The sequence below is a fragment of the Grammomys surdaster genome, unplaced genomic scaffold (assembly GCF_004785775.1).
Source record: "Grammomys surdaster isolate TR1022 unplaced genomic scaffold, NIH_TR_1.0 125901, whole genome shotgun sequence".
In the NCBI taxonomy this organism is placed as follows: Eukaryota; Metazoa; Chordata; class Mammalia; order Rodentia; family Muridae; genus Grammomys; species Grammomys surdaster.
The window spans coordinates 945,706-972,258 of record NW_021620725.1 but is presented as its reverse complement, the minus strand read 5'-3'; the positions used below and the strand labels follow the sequence as shown (position 1 = coordinate 972,258).

Sequence of the window (26,553 nt, the reverse complement as noted above, 5' to 3'; positions counted from 1 at the left end):
CAAGTAGATAAGGAACCGCACACAAATGAACACATTTTATTGCTTTATATACGATTATGTAGAGATTCAATGGTACAGGGTGAGTAGGGGGGAGGGGGGACCTCTTTTTGTCTCATAATTTAAAACACTCAGCACTCTCGTTATCACTTTGATGTCCTTGCTTTCTTCTGACTCATTTCCTCAGGCTTGCGCATGCTCATAGCTGCTTGGCCTTCCCAGGTGAGCTCGAGTCTCCCTCTGTGGCCTCAGTTTCTCCAGTCCTTGGTCAGCAGCTTCTGTGGGTCCAAATCGCCAGAATTCTAAGTGAGATGAAGCCATAGAGAGGTTACAGACAAAATAAAAAACACATCTCTCATTAAACACTTAGGAAAATAATTTTTATACAAATACAATATGTGAAAATATATAAACTATTTGACAACCAAATTTTAAAATTAAATTTTTAGAAATCTATCCTAGAGAAACATTCTCAGAGACATGCAAAGCTGTGCGTAAAAGAAAACCATCATGTTTGTGCTTACATATAAGACACTGAAAATTGCTTAAGTGTTCATCAGTAAAAGTATGTTTCATGAATATACCTTTTCTATGAAATATTGTATAGTACACTGATTCTATATATACAACTATTAAAATATCTCCCAGATACAGTGTTATGTAAAATATATAATATATAATATAAATAAATATTATTATGTAAAATAATAATAAGAGATTTGTTTATTTGAATTTCCCACATTTGAAAACATACCCACAAGGCTATTCATGGAGGATGGACAGGTCCAGAGTCTTAGGAATTTCTATATATACTTTATATAGTGAACTATTGTTTGTTGTTTAAATATGTAACACATATGTATTACTCTTGTAATAAAGGTTTTAAATATTTTCATAGAGCTGTGGCTTAAAATAAAAATGATGTCTCTATGTACTATAAGGCATGAATTTTAAAGGATTTTCTTCAATCTTTGTCTTATTATGCCCAAAAGAATTAAGACCAAAGATCCAGAGTTCCTTGGTCACAGTTAATAAACGATAAGGTAGTTTTAAAATGATGACCCAACACATATGAAGAAGAAAACATGCTTTAAAAATGAGAGCTCACCAGGCAGTGGTGGCGCATGCCTTTAATCCCAGCACTTGGGAGGCAGAGGCAGGTGGATTTCTGAGGCCAGCCTGGTCTACAGAGTGAGTTCCAGGACAGCCAGGGCTTTACAGAGAAACTCTGTCTCGAAAAAACCAAAAAAACAAAAACAAACAAACAAACAAAGCTCAGCATAGATGATTCGCTTCCTTTTAAATACTTACTTATAAATGATCTTTGCTGGTGGTTAGGAATGGTTTACATGTCAACTATCGATCTTTCCAGATCACAAGGAAAGTACTGTGAGTTCCTTTGGTTAATGCTGATGAATTTGTGCTCAGGCACACACGGTTGCTGGCTACCAGGCATTTGTAGATGTTTTCCTCTGAACGAATGTGACCTTGTAATACCAGCTCTGTTTCCTGACTTTATGGCATATGCTAGCATTCCAAAAGCATAGACTTTTCCCCCCAACATAATATTCATTTAAGCCATCAGACCTTTCTTCCAATGTGGAAAACAAGTTTTATATAAACAGATCATATCTTACATTAGCCTGTGTTCTCCCTCACAAACAAAAGGTACATATTAAAGCGCTTTCATGGGGAATCACATACAATCAGAAATATTTTCCCTAATTTTAAATAAAAGGAGGAGGCTTTTCATAAAGAAGTATAAATCACCAGTAAGTATACTTGGATAAGAGTCATAGCGTACCCAAATGTGTTACACTGCAGAAAATATATTTTCTTGCGAGTGTTGTTTTCTCATTTAGCAAAAGAAGTTGGCAGCCGTGTGATGACACATGTGCATTCTCGCTGTTGGGGATCAGTTCTGAAAAGTGAACTGTGAGAAGAAATGAGATATCAGCTGGGTCGGTAATGAGAACACAGCTCCATTGGAAGATCTCGTTCTCGGAAGAGTCATTGACCATTGTACCCAGGCTGTGTAAGTGTTGACTAAGCAGGTTTCACTACCCTGGGAAAGAAGACTACAAAAACGTTGGCATTTCCTGTGGTTAAGATCTGCCTGTGACGTTAAAAAGGAAGGTGGTCACCCTAAGAAACAGGGACAATGATTCTACAATAATTCTGAAGGTAGCAGTGGGTGATGGGTGTGACCAGTTGTTTTCAGGAGTTCATGACAGTCATTCAAGAAAGTTATCACTTAAGAGATCCAAGTTAGAGGGAAGAGTCTCCACTGTGGCTTTGCTGTCATCGAGGTTTGTCACCGTGACACTGGAGTAGAAGAACATCTGTGGACTATTTCAAGGCAGAATTCACCATCATACATGTAACAGTGAAAAGTTACTGCTTCCTATGACCTCAACTGACCAGACTTCTTCTCCCTCCAGTTATGCCATTATAAGGGAACACTGGGAAATGACTGATGTTCTTAGACAATTAAATGAAAGATGTGTGATTTATCAGAGGAAGACTTTATGATAATGTGACACTGTCAAGTGCTGGGCTGGTTCCTCGGTCCCCTAGCTATGCTCTAGTTTCTAGTATCTAATGTCTTTATTCATCCTGTGTATGGGTGTTTTTGTCTGTCTGTATGTCTGCACCATGGATGTGCCTGGTGGCTGCAAAAGCCAAAAGAGGGTGTCAGATCCCTTGGAACTGGAGGTACAGTTGTTAACTACCATGTGGGTGCTAGGATTCGACTGTGGGTCCTCTGGAAGAGCAGTCAGCACTCTCTCCAGCTCCCACTGAACTCTACTGTTCTGCTCCTGCTTCTTGATTCTCCCTCATTTATTTTGTGATTTTCATTTTGTGCTGCTAATTGGAATGAGATTCTAGAAATTCCCTGCCTTCAGGGAAAATTGGTGCCCACTTTAACCAGGCACCTGGAGGCACTACCCAACCCAGAATAACTTAAATATCCATCTTGGGATTTCCCAGCTTATATTAGTCGTGGGAACACAGCCTTGATTCCAGTGAGAACAACTGCCTATTATCAAGTTCTCAGGAGAAATTTAGCTTTTGCCGAATCTCCAGGGGAAGACGGACACTGGGATCCCTTCTGGGGGGGGCAATTTTCTCTGTTTCCTTTTTCTATCAAACACAGGCAACCTACTTTAGGCAGCTCAGCCCTTTGCTCACCTTGCTCAGAACTGGTGACCACTTTCTCCTTCCTCCTGAATAAGCCTTTCTCTTCATTTTTGGCCTTAAGATTTTTTTGGGGGGGTAGGGGGGGTGTTCGAGACAGGGTTTCTCTGTGTAGCCCTGGCTGTCCTGGAACTCACTCTGTAGACCAGGCTGGCCTTGAACTCAGAGATCCACCTGCCTCTGCCTCCTAAGTGCTGGGATTAAAGGCATGTACCACCACTGCCCGGCTAAGAATTTCTTGATAATAAAACTGTACAGTTTTTTTTCTTGGTGGTGGTTTGTTTTGTATTTGTTTGTTTGTTTGTTTGTTTGTTTATTAAGACAGGATTTCGATGTGTAGCCACAGCTGTCCTGGAACTCTGTAGACTAGGCTGGTTTCCAACTCTGAGGTCTGCCTGCCTCTGCCTCCCTACTGCTGGAATTAAAGGCATGTGCCACTGGGATTATTCTGCTCGGCATAATAATCATTTCATAATGGAAAGCTGGGGAGATGTTTTAAATTTACTTTATTCTACATTTTGTTGGGATTGGTGACAACTTTGAGTCCTATTAACCCACAGATTGCCATTCAAAAACCTCTAATCTGTGTCGCATACCGTGGTTGGCCTATGTGAAAGCATGAACCATCCACTAACACCAAGCAACCGTGAGCCTGGATTGCTGAGACTCTAAAGCAATAAAGGATGAGGTCTAAAGGGCATACTTGAGTCTTACCTTACTGGGAAAACATCTGTTCTCTTAGCCCCCGTTTATCTGTAGAAACAACACATGACCTATATGGACATTCTCAGAGCTCATAGGAGGAATGTTCAACTGTAGTTATTAGCTTCTTGCTTTCATCTTCTCTGAAAAATGTTCCCAAATGAGAAATATTCATAATAGGGCTAGAGAGATGACAACTCAGTGACTGTGCACTTCCCAGAGCCCACATCAAGTGATCCACAGCTGCCAGTAACTCAGCTTCAGGAGATCTACCTGGTTCACTATTCTCTACCAGATCCACCAGGCTTCTTCCGGTACCTGCAGCACATGTGCCATTTACCACAGAGCCACATATACACAGAAATAAAATAAATATTAAAAACCAAGCCTATCTTTCTTCGAGTGGCTGTTGTTGTGTGTTTTGTTACAGAGATGAGACACACAACTGATACAACTTGGCAACTAGAATCTGTGACACTAGTTAGCATTGAGCATTTACATTAAACCAAGCTCTGTGTTAATGGTTTTGAATTTGCTACCTCCCTGAACTCTTAAGGAAGCCTAACAAGTCAGATACATTGTATCGCTGTTTTCTAGATGGTAAATCTGTGGAGTGAGAGGTGAGACAACACAGTCAATCATTTTCAAACCCCGTGCTCAAACTCCTTCATTGTTCGCCGCGGGTAATATGTTAACACACCCATAGTATGGTACAACTTTTGCTTTAAAAAAAACTCGAGGGGGCGCTAGAGAGATGGCTCAGCAGTTAAGAGCACTGACTGCTCTTCCAGACGTCCTGGGTTCAATTCCCAGCAACCACACGGTGGCTCACAATTATCTGTAAGGACAACCTGATGCCCTCTTTTGGTGTGTCTGAAGACACTGACAGTGTACATAAAATAAATAAATCAAAAAAATCACTTAATATTGTGTGTGTGTGTGCGTGTGTGTGAGAGAGAGAGGGGGGGGGAGGGAGGGAGGGAGGGAGGGAGGGAGGGAGGGAGGGAGGGAGGGAGAGAGACAGAGAGAGAGACAGAGAGAGAGAGAATCTAAAGGGAATATAGAACTTGGAGTGACAAGAACATAGGGAGAAGAAACAAGACAGCTTCCTTCCCACATGTCTGCTCCCTCAGAGTCTCCACTCTGTCCCGCTTTCTTTTTTACCACCACTACCACCTTGTGTCTGATTTTTTAAAAACATTTTTCTCACCTCCGCTGCTGCTGCATAGTCCCTAACTTATTTCCCTGAATCCACTATTTTGTATTTTCGCCCCCACAACCAACCTACGGATCCTTCGAGGAAGACACAAACAAAGCATTGGCTATTTTAAAGCGCCACGGTTTCTAAAAGCAGTCATCTCTTTATATCTACCCCTCGCCACAGATCCTTCTCAGCTGCTCCCTCTTTCACTTGGCAGCAAGGCGGAATTCTATGGTGGAGCCCGCACGACCCTTCCTGTCCAGCCCCCACGCCTGTGTCTCCAGCTATGCTGTGGTTTGTTGGTTTGAGCTTTCAGGTTTGTATGTACCCTGTGTTCTCTGCCTGGCCTGTCTTCACTGATCTCTGCCTAGGGGACTCCATCATCTCTGCCGGTTGTTTTGTTTGTTGTTGTTGTTGTTTCTTGAGCCGGGCTTGCCTTGTAGTCCTCCTGCCTCGCTAGTGCTGGGATTACTGTCCCATGCCACCATGGCTGGTGGAGTCTCACTATCTTTATAGGCTACCGCGGTCACATAAGCTATGTAAAGCATGTGCTGATGCAGGAAAGGGTTCAGTCGATTTGGTTAAGTGAATAAAGTAACGAATGCACAATGGTCCTTATACCAGGTTTGTAGACCTCAAGTTTTAGCTCATTATTCTCCTGAATAACAAAGGCGGGGTTTCCCCTTCTGCCTTTGCCATGAATCGGTTACAAGCTGGGGCATATCAGATTCTCTAGTACCCGACACTATGCTGGACATACAGGAGGTGCTCAAGAGTCTAGAAGTCGTAAACATGTTTCTTGCTAAAATCCAGCTCTTCTGACTAAACCTTCAGCAATAAGCAAGACTCTGCTACAGAAGGAGCAAGGACTGCCCAATGTCTCTTTTGGGAACAACTAATTCATCACATAAAAATTGCATGACCTTGCCGGCATGGTAGCTCACACCTTTAATCCCAGCAACCGTGAAGCAGAGACAGATGGTTCTCTGAGTTCAAGGCCAACCTGGTCTACAGAGTGAGTTCCAGAATGGCTAGGGCTACACAGAGAAACCATGTCTCAACAAACAAAACAAAAAACTCTGCACGATCTCATACTTTCTATAGACGATGTTAAAATTCTCTAAAGGGAAATCATCGCATACAGTCTCAAAGCCCTTTCCCTAGTAACAATTTTTCTGGGGCTTAAAATTGAACATCTCTCAATGGCATTTATTAAGGTATAATGAGAGTTCTGAAATCCTAAGTAAAATTATTTGACCATATCAAATTCACACTTGACGGTGTCTTCTCTTGAAGACTGGCATTCCCGGATCTCCAGTTACACCCGTCTTCCTGCTCATCACAAACAAATAAAGTGTGTAGCACATGGTGTCAGCACAACAAACCCGAACACCTGTGTGCCTGTTTGCTTCTGGCATTCTATTCAGCTGCTAGCTCTAAATGAATTATCCCAGTCAAAACTATTCCCTACCCCCACTCCCGTTGCCGGAGAGTACACTATGCTTTGCCATTATAGCGCCTCGAACATTATTCTACATAGTGAAAAGGCAATGTCTGCTCAGAACTCCACAGTCTGCATGTTTTCGTGTATGTAAGTCACCCAAGTCTCACGGCAGCCCTGTGTCTTCAACAGGGTTGTGGCATTTGTGAGGAGCCAAAGAAACACACGACTCAGAAACCTAAGCTGTTGGCCTAGGCAGGTAGCAAGAAGCTAAGGAGAGCTGGGGTCGTGCTCAGGCCCTCCGGCTAGAAGCCCACGCATTTCCCACAGCTCCTTTGTGAAATGAGCATCATCAAGTCCAGTGGCTCCTCCTGGTGTCCCCACGATTTCAGTTTAGTTGTAACTTAGTGACTCATCAGCTGACATCTGCCAGAATCGAAGTTCCCAATGTCGGGGGATTAGAGGTTCCCGTGCCTCTTATTTAAAGATTGATTCATCGATTTGAAGCGTCATTGGTTTTGTTTTATCAGATTCTATCACTATTCTCCTAGGCAGCTGACTGGTTCCCACATGCCAAGCTCAAAGCTCTTGGATTCAAGTTTATACTTCAGAGAACTTAAAACTATTTCACTGCATTCAGACAAGCTGTAGATCTGCTACATGGTTAAGGAGAATGTGCTTCTGACCACCCAGATGAAAGTGACTTGGGCCATAATTAGTAAGACACGTAGATTCCTGGCCTCTGATGTACAGCTCCCAAATCCAAGGTCTCACTTTGAGAAATAGACTCAACAATGTGAGAACTAGGACCCAGTCTGCTTGAACCCCAGTCTTCCCATCCACGGCCTTGCACAGCTCAAGTGCCTGACAGGCTACCACCACTGCTACTAAATTTGTATGATATATATGTATATATGTGTGTATGTATATGTATGTATGTATATATATGTATATGTGTGTATATATGTATATATGTGTGTATATGTATATATGTGTGTATATGTATATATATATGTATGTATATGTATGTATATATGTGTGTATATGTATATATATGTATGTATATATATGTATGTATATGTATGTATATATGTGTGTGTACGTGTATATGTGTGTATGTATGTATATGTATGTATGTATGTATGTATATATGTATGTACATACACACATTAGACCTCAATCAAGGAACTAAGTACTGATAAGATAAAGAGGTTTCAAAGGGGGTGTAATAAGTATGAACAGAGTGTTAGAAAGGATCATTATGAAAATAATTTGTAGGAAGGACTCTAGGAAGACAATTTTGGAGCATTTTGTAATGGAACTGGGTTGTTCAGATTGCCTTGGGATAAACCATTCCGAAAAGCAACACAAAAGCAATGTACAGAGGACAGCATGAGCTGGCCTGGAGAGAGGCACACATATATCTGGGCTGTCAAGTCCCAGCATCAGATGTAAGCACGCCTCCCCTGAAAGCTTGGAGCACAAGGGCAGAGGGCAGGAGGGAGGGGAGAGAAATTGGTAGGAGGCTCTGCAGGCTGTAATAACTGCAGCCAGCCCGTGAATCACCATGAGTGGTGTCAGTGCAAGCCCGTCAGCACCTGAATTCTCTGGGCTGCATGTGAGCTCCACAGGCAAACTGGCATGGTACAGTCTCACCAAGCAAGAGGGAGGGTGGCTGCCAGATGTAGAACATTGTCATGATTGGTTATTTTTCAGTGTGCTATCCTTATATGGCCACCAGGTAACCACTGTCAGGTACTTGGGGCCTCTTCTGCTACATTAAAGGGTCAAGTCAAAGGGCCTAAACCTGCTGAGAGCTGAATTGGCCACTGGGACTTTCAGCTATGTCAGGTTGCCCAGCCTGTGATTTATTTGAAAAAGAATAATAAACGGACCATGAGTCATTTTCAGCAACCACAGCTTTGGAGCCAAACAGTAAATTCTGAGAAACCAATTTCCACTGTGGGCAGAGCCCAGCTCCTGTGTCTGATCGTCTGGAAAGCTTCAGAAGAGAAAGAGGTGATAAAACAGCAGCAGGTGCAAACCAGCCACAACTGGTCAGAGGTTCGCACACCCTGGGGGCGGGGGTGGGGGTGGGGGTGAGGGAGTGAGGCTGTCTTGGCCCTGCCTGACAGTGCAGAGGAACCAAGACTGACCCTCTGAGCCATGCTTATACTCCATTCCCAGACAATCAGGCAGGATCAAGGAAAAGATTGCTAGACCACATGATTTGCAGGCACCAAAATAAAGGGCTATGGTCCATGGACAAAAGAACATCCCTTGTCACTTCCTCTTATTCCTATCTTCCCATGAGTGTATTTCTGCCTCCTGTGGAGGCATTTTTCTCTAATCCCACAAGAAGACAGAAAAACACAAGCCTTGGCTTGACCATCTCCCTGTGTCTTTAAACGTGGTCTTTTCTTCTCAAAATAATGGTTAGCACTATCCAGACAGGGGTAGTGCATGCTTTTAATTCCAGCACTCTGGAGGCAGAGGCAGGTGGGTCTTTGAGTTGGAAGCCAACCAAGGCATTTTAAAAAATTAAAATCACTTATAATCCCATTTTTTTTTCTGCTTCTGGGGAATGTCTTTAAAGTATAGCAGTGTGAATGAGAATGACCCTCATAGGTTCATATATTTGAATAATTGGTCCCCAGTTGAAGAAACTGTTTAGGAAGGATTAGGAAGCATGATCTTTGGGGAGGAGGTAGCCATTGGGGGCCACTTTTCAAAGAGTTCACACCATTTCTGGTGTGTGTGTGTGTGTGTGTGTGTGTGTGTATTCAAGATGTTTTAAACTCTCATGTATTCCTTTGCTCCAATATCATGGACTCTAACCCTCTGAAACCATAAGTCAAATTAAATACTTTCGTTTTATAAGTTACATTAGTCCTGGTGTTTTTCAATAGCAACAAAAAAGTACAAGACAAAGTATATTCTAAGGCATAGAATATAAAATAAAAACTGAATATCCCTTTTTTATTTCTAACCTATGCTCTCAAAGGTACACACTGCCTTCCCAGGTATTTTTCCTTTGATGCTTACACAAATATGTGTAGGTACATTCCTGCTCATATACAAATAGAACAACGCATTGAAAACTATGATTATTTTTTCTTCTCTTATTAACACTTAATATTCAAAACTCTTTAAAGTGACTGTAAACAATTTAGTGTCTGCTAAAATCATAATCTACTCAACCTGTACCATAATACAAATCTTATCCATATGTCTACATACTGGGTTAGTACCCCTGTAAGAAGCCACAAGGAGAAAGCATGCTCATCATTTTCATCATAATTAAAAATGCCTTGGGATATCTTTTCCATCGTACAATGCTAGTAGAAGCTGGATGGGTCGATACGGATCCACTACCCATAGCTCATTTAAGTATAGTGCTCTACCAGACCCCCTCAATATCCCCAGCCCTGGCACATCAAGTCTCTGCAAGGCTAGGTAGTCCTCTCCCACTGAGCCTCTCCCACTGAGGCCAGACAGGGCAGCCTTTGCTCCTCTTGTTAGGGGACCAGGAAGACTGGGCTGCACATCTGCTACCCAGGTCCAGCCATGAGTGCTCTTTGTAGTTTTGACTCTTGTGCAATTTTCTGGAAATGTCTATTTTTCAAAACTTGCACTTCTCTAAATCCCAAGTCTTTGCTTAGTGCATATACAAGCAGGCCACCACCACCATCCCTCCCACACTACAGCCACTCAGTGCTCTGCTGCTGGTATCCGTCTGCTCAGCTGGCCCCGTACCTCTCCCTGCTCCATTACTTATGACTCTGAGGCTCTGTGTTCCCCTCACCAGCCAAGATGAGGGAATAGAATTATGTTTCCCTCAAGAAGAATGACTTCCAACGTGAGCCTTCAGTGAAAAACATTTGCTGGATCAACTCCAACTTTTTTCAGAATAATATCTTCCCTCCATGGAAGCACATCTCCTTAACCAGCTCACACTCTGCCCTACTGGCTAGATGTCCACCTCCTGGGCAGGGGACGGGGCTTGTCCTTCATCCTTTGATGTCAACATGCTCTTGACCTTTATTCTGACAACATTTATATGTTAATGTTCATGTCTGAGGGGCAGTGCTATGAAACACAAGAGGCCTTTGGGATCAGAACGCTTGGGGTTCTGACTCTGATTCTTATCCCTGTTGGCTTTGTGGTCTTAAACAAAAAGCCATTTGACCTCTCTTGCTCTTCAAATTCCTCAACTATAAAATAGGAACTATGAAAAAAAAAATGCAGTCTTAGGACTGACTGTTGACAGTACCTGGTGTGTAGTGTCTGGCTCTCAAAGACATAATAATTGTAGCTAATCTTAATGTCACTCTCCAGCCAATGTCTCAGATGAGATGTTATTGGTAATGTCATAGACAGTTCTAAGGCTGTTTTGAATTTGAGAACTCTATTGAGTATCTCTCATGAATCTTGGAAGAGGGACTGACTTCTAAGCCTCATTAGCTTTAGAATAAATTTCTTCTGCCAGCATGACACACGATGAGCTGGAACACTTATGCACGGTTGGAGGTGTTGTGACTAATACAACTTTGTCACATAGGGCCACATCCCCAGAGAGGGGACAGCCTCGATCTGCAATCTCTAAACACTTTCATAGTTCTGGGAGATCACTGCCAGCCTCCTCCATCCTCAACCAGGCGTAGAAAATGGCCCAGAGGATGCGGGCCAGCTTGTATGAAGGCATCTTTGAACAGAGGTGTACTTTCACTGAGGTTACACAGGACATTGTATCACACTGAAGTCTTCATCCCAGGGGGACGTTATGAAATGTGTGTGGCCTTTTGGATCATTACCATACCTGTGAGGTAAGACAACAATAGCCATTAGTGGACAGAGAGCTATATATTCTGCACTGTGTGGGAGTCCTCCAGATATGCCAGTAGTGTTCCTTCCCAGAACCACCAGAGGACCAAGACTGCAACAAAGCTTGGCATCGTTTCCCACCTTGGTGAGCCCAGATAGAGGATGGGTAGCCATGAAGACTCTTGTTGTCTTCGCTCAGAGACATCGGCTCACTGCATGCCTCCTTGCCTGGGCTGCACTTCTGTTCTCACTTGACTTCCAGGGCAGAACTGGTAGAAGGCAAATTGACACTGTCTTGTTTACAAAGCTTTGATTTCCGCTTTCTAATGCTCAAACCTTAAGCCCCTGAACTGTACCCTTTTCCAAAGGAATATAGTTCTCTAACACCATGGGCTAATAATGCTTCTGACTTTCCCCCAAGCCTTACCCTGTTGCCAGAGCTTAGAGTAGGCCCTAGAAGGAAGGTCTTTGCCAGAAGAACCCTCCAAATTAATAATTAGTGACTCTAGCTTTGTCCTAGCTCTGTGCTAAGAATTTTACATATATTATCTTACTGCTGAGTGACATAAAGCAAAGCTAACATTATTTAAAAAAAAAAAAAAGGCAACTCCATAGATACTGGGCCCTGGGCCTTGGCAGGTGAGTCTTAAACAAGAATGGGGCTGAAGTAGTGTCAGGGTCAATCCTAGAATTCCTCGGGGATCTTAGCAGCTAGAGCAGACAAAGCTCTCCTGTCTATGAATCTGCAGCCCACAGAGGGGGAATTTATCTCTCATAGGTCGCCTGCCATTAACAAAGATAAATCCAGGTATTGTCATTACAGTAATGGCCTCTGTGACTTAGAGGAGCTGAAAAGAAAGTCAGCGAATGTCAAACACCTTGAAAAATCTATTCATTATGAGGTCACCTTCTAAGGCATTCTCAGCAAACAATAGCATCCATTTTCACCCCAGACACCACTCTCTGTGGTAAATACAATCACTAGGTGACTCTGCCCTGTGAGTCCCCAGAAATTGTTTCTAATTATTGTCAGAAGCACATCAGTTAGCAATAAAGCCTCCAGGCAACAGTCCTCGTGGCTCTGATTAGAAACTCGCTTTACTTCTTTTTCTTCTGAAGGCATTTTTCACCCTCTGCATAGTCAATTGTTCACTCATAGCTGTGGGCCTGCTTCCTTACCCTCTTCTCTCAGTAGAGACACTGTTTTCTCAGCTCAGCCCTCTGGCTTGCCTTCCTTCTGAAGCCCCTCAGTACCTGCCAAGTGCTCACTCGTCCCTTCTGCTGTCCCAGATAGCTGATAAAAACTTCAATTATGCAGACGTATCTATACTCACACTGGACCAGGTACTGTGATAAGCATGGGGCAGATGTTATGTCACCTAACCCAGAGAAAAGTCTCTGGAAGAAATATAGTTATAATCTCTATGTTTGGGGAAAATGAAGGATGGGAATGTTAAATAATTTATCCAGAGTCATATAATTAGCAAATGGAGAAACTTGCACTGCTCATATCTAGCTTCCATCCCCTTGAGCCCGTGGGGTTGAGCTGGGCTTCCTAACCTCTGTTCTTCGCCGCACTACAGCATCTTCTTTTCCTGACCTCAGTCATCTAAAGACCTCTCCTCCTCACCTCTGATTACCTGAAGATGTTGGCTTAGTCAGTCTCACAATCCTTAGAGTCTTCAACATCCAACTAGACCTCATGGGGTTGAATTACAGGCTGTTAACCGTTTAAAATATAACATGGAAGGCGGACCCAGAGATGCATGGGTCCTACAGAGGAATGCTCCTCCCACCATGGAAGACCACTTGCTCTCCTCTGGCAAATTTAGTTCTTCACCTCTTCTACTGGTCACGCCAAATCCATTCCCTGCCTACTCATCATCCACTAGAAGTACAGACACAACAATGCTTCACCATCTCCCTCCCAGACTCTTGCCTCCTCTTCTTCCACCTCTCCTCCCTCTTCCAGTTCCCACGATGCTTAGACCACACCAAGACCTAAAATACTGTTCCTGGCATCTTTTTATTTACTGCTCTCCTGCATCTCCCTCACCTAGCTGGGCCATGGTGAGTTACCAAACATACACACAGCTGCTCCAGCCGCGACTACCTTCATCCTTCAAGCTGGCAAACTGGAACCTCACTAAAGCCATCACTCTTCTTCTCCCTGCCTCCACTAGAGCACTGGAGCAGGACAAAGGAAAACAACCCCACAGGCTGACAGGCTGATCTCACTGTACAGTCATTGACATACAAACCCTTAGTGCTTCCCATAGGCCTCTGCTTCTCCCAGTCCAAATCATGCTCCTGAAAGAGTTACCACCTTTCCTCCCTCCTCAAACCTTTACTATGTTCTGACTCTGGACAGACGGCTCTGCCTCCCACATCCCTGAGAAACTAGAGTGATGACGATTCCCCATCTCACATCACACACATCATCCTTCTGCATTTGCGTTGTATACACCCCACCTGTTATACACCCTGTTATACACCTGTTATACACCCCACCCTGTTTCTGAAAATACCCATCCCCTCACACAACCTCAGGTTGCTGTCACTGGTCTTTCACCTTCTCTACTGAATCCGTGTACAAACATGATGCTGTTTCCCCAACTAAAACCACAAACACCACTGGCAGAAGCTTCCTTGAATCTCACATATTAATTAAATGATTGTACTTGTCTTCCATTCATAGAAAATGTCTTCATGCCACTGTAAAGTTTCAAACCCAAGGAAAATGGCAACCACTCTATGGAATTTGATGTATTTTCTTCTTGATTTATATGTATATATATACCTGCTTCCAAATTCTCAGCACCCAAGACAGCATTGTGTTCCTAGTTTATAAATATGCCCAGTATTTTTGGGCTAGGGTCTGGGTTTGAATCCTTGCAAGGTGACTGTGACAACAGTAATCAGTATGGTAGAGGAGGGGTATTCTCATCACCAGAGACGAGACAAGAATTTGAAGGTTTGGGGGATCTACCTAGTAAAACCAGAGGCAGAAAACCAAAAACTATTTATTATTATCTTACTTTTATTTTCACCACACATATCTTGGGGTGCAGGGATCAGGGGCAGGGCTGAGAAATGGAGGTTACAAGTCTGTGTAACTGCAAGAACTGAAAAGCACTCCTGTCTTTGACAGGATGCAATTTAACCTGACATGTGGCTGCATCACAGGTCACAATGGGCATCTTGTAAGTCTTTTTCACCCACTCAATTCTTCCTCAGCTGCCAGGCGCTCATGCCACTCATGCCCCCTGCCCAAAGGTATGACGGTTTCACCCATCCGAGCATACCTGTTTCTGTCTATGCATCATTGTTAAGTCTGTCTGTGCAGAGGGCTGAAACACACCTGCTCAGGGAGCAAACACTTCCTTGGCACAGCCATCGACAAGGTCTTCAGAGCAGAACTGGGCGGAGCCGACTGTTCATTCGTTTATTGTAATAGCACCAGGCTGTGTTCTCAAGAACAAGCAAAAACCGCTAACCTTACATTGTTCTTTTTTCTTCATTTGCCTAGTCTATCCTGCCAAGACTTTTTGCATGAGAAAAAACACTTCTTTCTGATCCCCAGAGAGATCAGATGCCTTCAAGCGGGAAAATGTGCCTGCCCTGTCTCTGTTTCACCAATCACCAAATGACTCAGCCGGCTTTAAAAGCCAGCTGCGGCTGGCCGTTGACTAGGTGACCTCCAGGGGTGGTGGATTCAGTATGAAAGATGATAAGGATATGATAACAAAGCTTACGGAAGCTATTTTGCTTTGGTGTTCAACCTTTGGCGGGTGGGGCTGTGGGAAAAAGAGCAAGCTCTGCTTACGAATCAGTTGTGAGGAGCTGATGGTCCACGTTCCCTTCCTCCAGAAGCTAATCATAATTCCCACACCAGGAGCGCCGCCCCAGTCTGGCTTTTTCTCTGTGCTGGTCCCCATCAGCAAGAGCACACTGACACACCGGCTGATGAGCAGCTCCGAAACTTACCGAGTGTGTCCTTCCTGCCTCCAACCTCGTCGCCTGTCATCCCTTATTGTCACCAGGCTCCTGTTCATTTGCTCGCTGCTCATACTAATCTAGAAGATGATCAAAGAAAAAGGTCTACCGACTCACCCCTGCCTGGCCCAGCACAGGGATTGGTCAAGCATGTGTGTTAAATATTACTAGATTCTCATCTATTCTTTTCACCCAGCTTGCTAGCTCTCTCTCTCTCTCTCTCTCTCTCTCTCTCTCTCTCTCTCTCTCTCTCTCTCTCTCATTTTTTTTTTTCAAAAAATAAATAAATGAGTTCTGGGTTGGCTGAAGATTTCGGCAATGTGACTGCTGTGCAGATGGATCCCGCTGAAGCTGGGGCTGGCTCTCTAGGGAGTAGCATGAAATGCTGGTTTTCAAAACCTGAGCAGCGTGTAAATGGCAGCTAAAAGAAAATGCAGATTGGTGCTGAGTGTTAATTGTCTCTTCCTCTCTTCTTCACACACTTCAGAGACCCAAGTGGTGGCAGAGAGGCAGGCCTGCCCCCTCGTGAGATGGGCTTATTTTTTTTTTCCTCTTTCAAGCTGGACTGAGAGAATAACACCTAGAGCCCAAGTCAAAACATGGATTTTTTTCCTTTTTTTTTTTTTCTATTTTTTTTCAAGTTCTCATCTGATGAAAGTCAGGGAGGTGCACCGAGCTTATAATGAAAGTAAGAGTCTGCAGAGAATGAGTCCATGAGATGTGACACAGAAAGGGGAAACAGGATGTCTTTGTTTTGAAATGACAGGCGATAAGCTATGGGGTGCCTGGTGAGATGTTAGTCCATAACTAGGTAGCAACCTGTCAAACGCAGGCCCCTTAAATGCATCACAAGAATTCTCACTTGAGATGATTTCAATTCTAGCTCCGTGTGTGTGTGTGTGTGTGTGTGTGTGTGTGTGTGCGCACATATACAGCAAAATATAATTGAATGCCAAAAAAGCATTGTCATGTCCTGTGAAGGGTACAGTTGTAATCACACAGGTATCAAAAGCTTAAAATCCTCCGGTCACCTTCCTGAACGGTGACAAGGTCGGGCTCAGGAGCAGAGCCCAGTCCCTGAGCTATTTATTTGCATCTCTGAAGATTCTTGTTAACTCTCAAGATGTTAATCAAGCAGAATCCTGATTGACTGTCATTTCTCTTTATGCTTTTTGTCTAGATGAAATGGGGGTGATTTGACTTTGTACAGTTCCTCATAACATGGGGCCAGAGAGATGCAACTGGGAACGCTGACTCCACCTTGGCAAAGAACAGAATTTGGAATCTTTAGTTAAAAAAAAAAAATCAGTTCTCTGTGCCCCACCTGAGCCGCCATTCCCTGTGCCGGCTGATGCCTTCTCTCCTTTTCTACACCATTTCCAAGAAGACCTGTCACTGGAGTGCCAGCCCCACTCTGGCTTGCCAGTTGGAAACAAAAAAATAAGTGATTACAAATGAAACTACGTTATTATCTGCATCCATGCTTGCCTTTGTGATAGAAAGGCCAGCTGGGCTCCACCTTTTTGGTTCACTGGTTTGGCTGGGAAGGATGGGGTGGATATTGTCCAAAGAAATGACTTCCTGTTGCTGTTGTTCCCCAGATCACATTCCAGTTTCTCTCAGCACTGTTTCCTAACTGAGACAGGGAGCACTCAACCTATATCAGGTTGACTCTGGTAAGGATGAAGTTCTGATAAGAACTGTCCAGAATGGCAGCTGGGGACGAAGGTGTGTGGGGTAGTTCATCCCAGCTGGCCCCACCTCTGAAATGGAGCTCAGGTGGGAGACAGAAAATTGCCTGTTGACTCTGAGCCTGGTTACGCAGACACCCACAGGTCAACAGTCCCATTCCAAATCTATCCCATCCCTCAGGGGGGAGGCCCATGTGCAAGTCATCTTGGCAGAATCACCATAGAGTAATGGTGACTAATAAATGAGAGTAGTGGTGGCCTCTGATAAAAGGGAGGCTGATGTTGAGTAACAGATTTCAGGGCATGGCTGTCTTCCCTGCCTGTGTGCAGGGGATAAGCTAGACCTACTCCCCCCAGAGCTAGCACGGGATGAAGCTGCTGTCTTACTCTGTGTGAACATTGACTTGATTCCATTGTGGCTGTGTGTGAGTTTCAGGCAAGGTCTCAAAACTGCTTAAATGTTGCTAGCTAGCTGTTGAACATAGTTAGGTGTCATTGTCACAGAGATGCCTCCGTTCGGGGATATCAGGTGGCTGACCCATCCAGGAGCCTCATATGCAGACTGGTCCAGGCTGATCTTGATATCTGTTAGTTTAGATTTGAAATGTTCCTCTTCATATGCTGATGTCCCAGTCAGTGGTGCTATTAAGAGGGGTAAAAGCTTTAGGAAAGCCAGACCTCTGGGGGAAGTCACAGGAATCATGCCATTGGAAGGGATTATAAGACTGTTCCTTTGTTCTCTCTCATTCTCTGAGAATTGAGTAGCCTTGCCCTACCAAACTCTCTCTGCCACGATATTCTACCTCAACTCAAAACTAAATGGCAGAAAGCAAGGTGGTCACAGAACGAAACCTCTAAAAACCATGAACCAAAATAATCCTCATTTCTTAAAGTGTTTTTTCTCAAGTGTCTTGACACAGTGGCACAATTCTTACTAATCTAGCAAATGTAGGGGTATGGAGAATGAGAGCTGGAGAGATTGCTCAATGGTTGAGAGTACTTTTTGTGCTTCCAGAAGACTCAAGTTTGGTTTCTAGAACCCAGTAGCTCACAGCCTTCTGTAACTCAAGCTCCAGGAGAATTCAATGCCGTTTTCCTGCCTCTGAGGGTTCCTGTATAGGCATGGCATATACACATAGCCACACACATGCATGCATGCATACATATATACATACACACATACATACACACCACACACACAGGCTGATTTTTTTTTAAATGACACAGTAACTGCTGTCCATTTTATATCATCCACACAACTCAGACAGAACCATGCGAAACTAGCTCTACGAATCTATAAAGCTTGAAGTCAGAGCAGAAATGACCTGGTAGAACAGGAGTCAAGAGAAAACTAACTGAAATGGACCATGAAATGACAGAAATACTTCCAGAGTGATAGAAATGAACTCAATCAAATGTGGGTTGCATAAGCATCTGCATTTTGTCAAAACCAATCAAGTTGTACACATAGTGTCTATACCCATCACTATGTAAATTATGCTTTCATTTTTTAATAGGATGTTATTTCTTATGTAGGAGGTCTTGAGGGGGGAAATTCTAGCACTGCTCACTCCCAGCCAGCTTTTCTGAAATGAGGGGAAAACGGGCAGTTCCCAAGTTCTGTTTCAGGTGCCCTACATCCCCATTGGGTACGGAAGCAGCTCACACCAAAGCCTGCACCTGAAATTCAATCCTCCACTCACCCAGCCCTTCAGAAAATCTCTATCCACCAAACCCACCCCTTCAAAAAGGTCCCTGGCTGCTCTGAGGTTGTTTCTTCATTGATGAAATAAAGGCTAATGGGCTCCATATACTCTAAAAGTTCACTGCAGGAAACAAAAAAAAAAATGTTTTTATAAGTTGGGAAGAGCCACAGGAATATAGCTTATACACCATCTCAAAATGAATATAACTGTTTAGACACATGCCTGAAAGGGATGAGATCCTTGGTGTAGTGTTAAAACTCTAATTGGAAAATCTGCTATGAGAATATCCATAAACAAGTTATTACTAAATAACCATAAGCAATAATGATATGAATTTTACTCTACGGTACACAGGTATGAAATAATACTGCATTTCTTTAATTATATGATCTATTCTAAGTCTCCCCTAGTCTGAAAGGTTGGGCTCTCAGATCAATTTGGGTTTGTGCTGATCAACTCTTAAGTGTAGCATTACCAGCTCATAACCTCAGATTTATCATGGATTAATCATGTTCTTGTGCAAACACAAAATACAAATTCCCTCTTCTCCTTCCTGTTATCCCCAAGATATGGGAAGATGTTGAAGACAATGGTGTGTGTGTGTGTGTGTGTGTGTGTGTGTGTGTGTGTGTGTGTGTGTGAGATTGAGAGAGAGAGAGAGAGAGAGAGAGAGAGAGACTGCTGCCATATATGTTCATAAGACATAAATATTTTTATATAACCCAACTGTATATGTATGTGTATTAGACGTTCTATGGCTGTGAAAACAAACCTAAGGAAAAAACCTTAAGGATATAAAGGTTAATTTTCTTTCTTTTTTTTTCTTTCTTTTTTTTTTTTTTTTTTTGGTTTTTTTTCGAGACACGGTTTCTCTGTGTAGCCCTGGCTGTCCTGGAACTCACTCTGTAGACCAGTCTGGCCTTGAACTCAGAAATCTGCCTGCCTCTGCCTCCCAAGTGTTGGGATTAAAGGCATGTGCCACCACCGGCAAGATTAATTTTCTTATAATTCAGGGGATTCATTCATAGTGGGGAGGACATGGTAGAGTAACTCCCCTCACGGCAGCCAGGAACAGAGAGTTAGAATGTATGTGCTAGAGATTCTCTTCTTCCTACTTTGATTCTATCCTAGCCCCACAATATGAGATGATTTACTCACAGGAGAGCAGATCTTCTCCTTTTAGATAATTCTCCCCAGAAAGGCCTTCACAAGCACAGGGATATGTTTTATTAATTTTCTGGGCATTTCTAAATAAAATGAATTTGAAAATCAAAATTAATCAAGACATATGACTAATGCATTTATTTGTGTATTAAACATAATGTATAAACATTCCAGTAACATCTCCAACCTCTAAAGAGTCTCACTCATAAATTTCAGTTCAACCAACCAAGTGAACAGAGTAGGCTTAATGGATGAAACTCATTTCAAAGGCCTTCAGTAATAATAAGAAAAACATTCTCCTTAACTGTGACAACCTGACTTTGGGCTAGGACAGGGAAGTAGGCTCAGATATTTTGGTCATCCTGATAAACCCTTAGAAACAAGGATCACGGGAGTGTTCAGGGAACTTTGTTTATTGCTTTGTTTGTTCTTTGACTATTTGTGTTTGTTGTCTTACTTGTTCCTTGACTATTTGCATCTATTGTATTGCTAATTCCTCAACCTAGAACTAATACTTGCATGTAATTAAAATGGTATAAAAGTAAAAAGGAGAAGGGGGGGGGATGGGATAGGGGGTTTCTAGGGAGGGGAAATGGTGCAAGAAGATGACACCTGAAATGTAAGTAAATAAAATATCCAATTAAAAAAACTAGACAATCAAATACTCTTGGGTTAAGGGAGATGAGAAGCCTCAAAAATATGACCTGAACCACTCTTAAAGTAACTTGAATTGAGAATCATCTTCAGTGTTGAAACTGAAGCTCATATAGAAGAAGTATAACAACACAGTATTCTAAGGAGTAAACCAAAATCAATAGATTGTCATAGAAAACAGAGGATAAAAATTATAGAAGGTATTTTCAAAGTGAAAAAAGAAGATATTTCCAACCTAATTGCCCTATAGAGGAATAGGTTCTTTCTAAGGATGGCAGCAATTCTTCAGTACCTGAGAGACTGGCTGTGACAAGATAATGTAAATATTGGACTGGAGTCTTCTACATTCAGTGTTAATTGCTCATCATTCTGACATCAAAGAATATACTAATTTGCCAGAATCTCCTCTTGGTATTATCAGGTATAAATAAAAGTAAATCATCCTGAGCCAGAGGAACAAGTCCACAGAGAAGCATCATCATCTGCCTGCAGAGGACAAGAGGACCTCACAGCACATAACCTTGAAAAGCTGCTATTTCCTTGAGCCCGAGGTGATCTAGGGTCAGTATACAAAGGCTCCAACCTGATAATCTGAAGATCATCGATAGGAGACTCTAGATACCAGAAAATGTCCTTTCAAGATCTGAGATTCAAAATTGTTACAACCAGGAGTAGGAAGGCTAATGTGAACCCCAATCAGTAGTTTGCCAAATATTTTATGTCCCATTTCTCTTTGAGAATCTGTAAAACGTATCACCACTTTATGTACACTTGCAGAAACATAGAATATCATGCTTATACTTGTAAAGGCGTCTTTTAAACCTCCATAGTCCACTCAAGAACAATGTGTTGAGAACAGCAGCCACTGTTATCACTTGCCTCCTGCATGTATGATGGTGTATTGGTTTTCTCATATGAATCAATCTTTCTAAAGCCCAATCAATTTTGATAAATTAATATTATTGTTTCAATCCAGAAAATTCTAAAGTAGGAATAACAAGCTGTCTCCCAACTTGATAGGTTTACCTGGTAGAAAAAGAAGGCAAAGAAGATAAGGCTTAGATGACAGCTCTTCTATACTTCCTGAAGAGACCATAAAGCATGTTGAACTCAGTGGTTTGCCACTGCATTCTGAACCTGAGATTCATCCAAAAGAACTATATACTGAGATGCTTCAGTAAAAAAAAAAAAAAATTGCAGTCATTGAGAGACTGATTGTTCCTTCCCTAATCTAGCTTTATGTTTAGGTTGGTCCAAGTCTACTGCTCTCAAACAGATCCAGAAAAGGTGCTTCTTCCACCATTGTTTCTGCAAATGTCTTTGTCTTACATAGAAACTAATTTAATGCTATTACCCAAGGAGCAGGAAACATGGCCAATTAGTTACCTACTTATGCATATCAAATTTCCCCAGAACTTGGGAGCTTAAGTCAACAAATACTTATTATGTCAGTTTTTCTGTGCAACATGATTGTGTAAAATGATTTTACCTCATATATTCTCTCACATGCTAGCACTACCAAGGTGCTAGCCAGGGTTGTGGTCTTATCCGAAGGCTCAAGTGAGTGACAAGCCACATCTACGCTCTTCATGGGGTTATTGGCATAATTTTGTTTCCCATGGCCTTCTGGACTGAAGCTCTCACTTTCTGACTGTTAGCCATGGCCTCCTTTAATCACTTGCCACATGGGTCTTTCTATCACATAGCTCCCAGCATGGAATCTAGCGCCCCTGAGAGCAACAGAGCAAGGGTGTGAAAGACAGCAAATAAGAAAGAAGTCACAGCTTTTCACAGCCTAAACTCAGGAGCATTGTCTCTTCCTTGTAGTAGCCTATTTATTAAAGACTCTCTATCATTCAGCTTACACTTAGAGGGAGAGGTTGACACAAGGGTTTGAATATCAGGAGGAAGCACCATGATGAGCCATCCTGTAAACTGCCTATCATACATTTCACATTTTAGGATATATCCAAAATAATTGAAACAGAGAGTCAAAAAGATACTTAGAACTCGGTTTATAGCTGTATTATCTACAGTAGCCAATGGTAGAAATCAGACATCTGATCAACAGCAACAGACAAATGGGTAAGTAAATCTGTGTATTCATACATACAGTAAAATATTATTAAAAATAATAGAGCAGAATGTTTGTGATATATACTACAGTGTGAATAAACATCGAGACACTAAATATAAAATACATACACACAAGAACAAATACTGTATTATTCTGCTTATATAAAGCATCTAGAATATTTAAATTTAGAGATAGTATATTAGTAGTCATTAACTTTGAGTAAGAAAATGAAGAATTATTGCTGAGAGTGGGAGGCTGATTTGGTCAGTCAAGTACCTACCAAGCAAGTATGAAGACATGAGTTTGTATCCCCAGCAGTTATACTAAAAAGTACAGATGTAATCATGCACTTCTGTCTTCCTACTGCAGGGGATAAAGCTAAAAGCACAGACAGGCAGGTTGCTAGAACTCACTAACCAGCTTGCCAAGCCCATCAGTGAGGGTTGAGTTCAGTTAGAGACCTTAAAAGATAAAGCAGAAAGTAATCAGGGAAGATTTTTGACATTGATTTCCAGCTTCTATATATACCTGCATGATCCACATACTTAAACTCAATTATGCACATGTGCACTTATACACATATTACACACATTTGAAACAAAATAAAATGTATCATTGCTTAATAGATACAAAATTTCTGTATGAGATGATGAAAATGTTTTGGAAATAGCCACAGATGTCCAGCCTAGTGAATCTAATTAGTGCTACTGAATTTTATGCTTCAGATGATTTATATGGCAAATGTTATGTTTCACTACAATTTTCCAAAAGATAATGAATATAATAGGTGCTTGACAATTAGAAGAAATAAGTACCTTGACTATCAACAGAGGTTCACAGTGGTAATAGTTTGTTTGCCTTGAACTATGTCTTTTCCATCTGAGATGCTAACAAAACTGTGGGTGGGAGGAAGAAGGTGGTCAAATTTGCCTCACTAACAGCTCCTTTCTTTATTGCTATTCTGAGGCACCATGTTTTCCACAAATTCTTAATGTTAACAGTTGGCTGAGATTGTGCTGACTCCTGCATAGCCATGCAGAAGGGATGGCATGACACAATTCCTGTCCCTGGAGCAAAGCTAGCAGGGCAAAGTTTGATTGTTTCTAGGTGTAAGGTTTGTTTGTTTATCTTACTTTATGTTCCTCTTTGCCAAGGTTAATGACTCATGATAATCAGAGACAGCACAAGTCTGGGAGGTGAGGGTGTGTCTAATGTCTTCAGCAAAATGGTAAATGCTGTGACCTTTAGGATAGCCTTTAAGGCTGTGGGAAAGAACTCTGAAAACATGAGTTCAAAAAATGTATGATTTCTCAGATGGGCAATAGTGGTGCACACCTTTAATCCTAGCACTTGGGAGGCAGAGCCAGGCAGATTTCTGAGTTTGAGGCCAGTCTGATCTACAGAGTGAGTTCCAGGACAGCCAAAGCTACACAGAGAAACCCTGTCTCAAAACAAAACAAAATTATTATTTCTCAACTATACAAAATATAAGATGAAATATGAATTGTATTGGGGCCTTCACAGACCTAAAAGAACAGAGGCAACTGTACTATAAGCCAACTTGTCAGAAAGATATTAAAGAAAGAGATAAAGAGACTTAAGGAGGGGTGATCACAGGGCAAGGTTCCACCCAGCTAAGTTTATTGTTTGTGCTTACAAAGGCAGGCAGATTTCTGAGTTCAAGGTCAGCCTGGAACAGAGCAAGTTTAGTCCCAGGTGTGGTGGAAATGGTGATCTCAGAGCCAGATCTCACCCAGCTAACTTTTTATCTGTGCTTACAAAGGCAGGCAGATCTCTGAATTCATTTGCCATGATTTTTTTTTTTTTAAAGTACTTGCTGTCTCCTAAGAATCAAGGAGCTAAAGTCGTAAAAGAGACCAAACACAGTTCTTTTGGGATTTTTTTTCTAGCCACTTTTCTTTTGGGAACTTTTCTGTCGGGTTCTCTGATTTTGGACAGACACCCCCCCAACTTTGTCTAGCAGCTTTTCTGACTTTGGTTGGAAAAATCCATGAGCTACCTAGGGAGCTTTTAGAAAAGTCTTTTTTTAGCACAAGAGAGCTATCACTAGCAGAGAGCTGTCTCTCAAAAAGAAAACAGAGCTGCCAGCTTGTTCCCATGATTGACTTCAAAGTTGTTTCTTTCTCTGCTCCCAAACACCTTGCTCAGGACCCCTGACCAAGCTGAAGCTGGTCCTTAGCAAGACTGGGCACATTCAGGAGGATACAGTGATAGGCTTGGTGCCAATAATCTGAAGAAGTGATATGGGAAAGACTTCTACACTCCCTGTGACCGCTTAGGAGTCCTGCTTGGGATCACAAGCATAGCATGCCAAAGCAGAATCTGCCTGGCTAGATAGATCTCTTTCCATCTCAAGTCCCTGCAAGACTCAAAGCAATCTTACAAAGTATTCTGAAATCATGCACCTGTCCATCTATCAAGGTTAACTTCCCGGTGTGGTGTGGTCTAGACCAGTGTTAAAGACTAAAATCTTGAAGCCAAGAATGTTGGGGTTCAGACCTTACTCTGCAAAGTTTGAGAGTCACCATGAGGTATTATCGAACCTCCCTATGCTTCAGTTCCTTCTTGGTAGAATGAGAAGAAATAGTGTGTGCTTGCAGGGCCAGTTAATTTATAACAAAACGATACATATAAAGGATCTTTTTGATCCTGGATCTTTGATCCAGCCTGGCACACACAAAGGTGTACAGTAAGTGGCAGCTAATGTCATTTTATTTATGTTATTTGTCACTTTGTGCCAAAGCTTATGAACAAAGTAGAATTGTATCTGGGTCTCTGACTGAGGTGAACATTGTTGCCTGATATCTGATGAGGAAAATAGATAATTTTCCATTTCTCCATTCAGATGTTTAGACACTCGCTAGAAGAATGCCACTACACAATGATAAACTCTTACTCCATTCAGCTAATGAACTCAGGGGGCAGTAGAAAAAAAAAAAGTGTGAATTTGACAGTCATCATAGCTGGAGTCATTGTCAGAGATAAATATTTCCAAAGCAATCATAATCATCCACATGGCTTCTAATATACAGTTTGTTTCATATTATGAGTGGTTTGGAAAGACAATGCAACCATGTTAGCATTTTTAAATATAGGTTACTGCACCCTGACAATGACTAATTATGAAAATCAAGACTGTTCGAAACCTCCTTGGTAGGAAAAAGATTCATTTTCAAACTGCTAATGACTATTTGATACTGATGCAAGGCAAAGGAACACCTGTTTGAAGGTTTCTACTGTGTGACACTAAAGCAAATGTTATGGGAGTTACCAACCACTTTCTGCTAAGATTTAAAGCCCTCTAACAAGATGGGACTCATATCTAGCACCATTAACTGGACCAAAACCAAGGGCTATCCCAGGGAATAACTTTATATTATTATTCTGATAAAAGGACATTGTCATAAACTAATCCCTAAATTCTTCTCTGTGGACCCATAAGTTAGCACCTCTCTCAGCTTTCATCAGAGAATCTTCTTCTTGCAGAAGATGGTGATGAATGCAGATTCACAACTAGTCAATAGTTGTAGATAATGAGATTGTGGAGTGCTCAGCTCTAAATGGGACAGTTCTATCACATCTCCCAAGGCTGGAAGATCATGTAGAAGAAGGAGAAGAAAGATTCTAAGAGCCAGGGGTAGTATACAACTGCAGCAAGACAGTGTTTGCCAGACATAACAGAGCTGTGACTTCATGTACAAGACCTGCACAAGATCTGGTCAGTCAAACTCCTAACATGAGTGGGTGAGGACCTCATGAAGTCTGGCCCCTGGCTGAAGAGCTGATGGCTGCTGGGGCAGGGAGAGTTGATTTTCTTCAAGGATGAGGCACTGAAAGGCTATCCATGTTCCAGTAGGTGACCCTACCCCGTAGGCATATAG

General features: G+C 42.2%; 1 long non-coding RNA gene across 1 annotated transcript; it reads right to left on the bottom strand.

The window, feature by feature from the left end:
- Nucleotides 1–30: 30 nt before the first annotated feature.
- Nucleotides 31–15,429, bottom strand: LOC114608445. Its single transcript, XR_003709373.1, has 2 exons — nt 15,351–15,429; nt 31–299 (listed from the first exon to the last, which is right to left on the bottom strand). It is a non-coding gene; the product is annotated as an uncharacterized LOC114608445 (long non-coding RNA).
- Nucleotides 15,430–26,553: the final 11,124 nt, after the last annotated feature.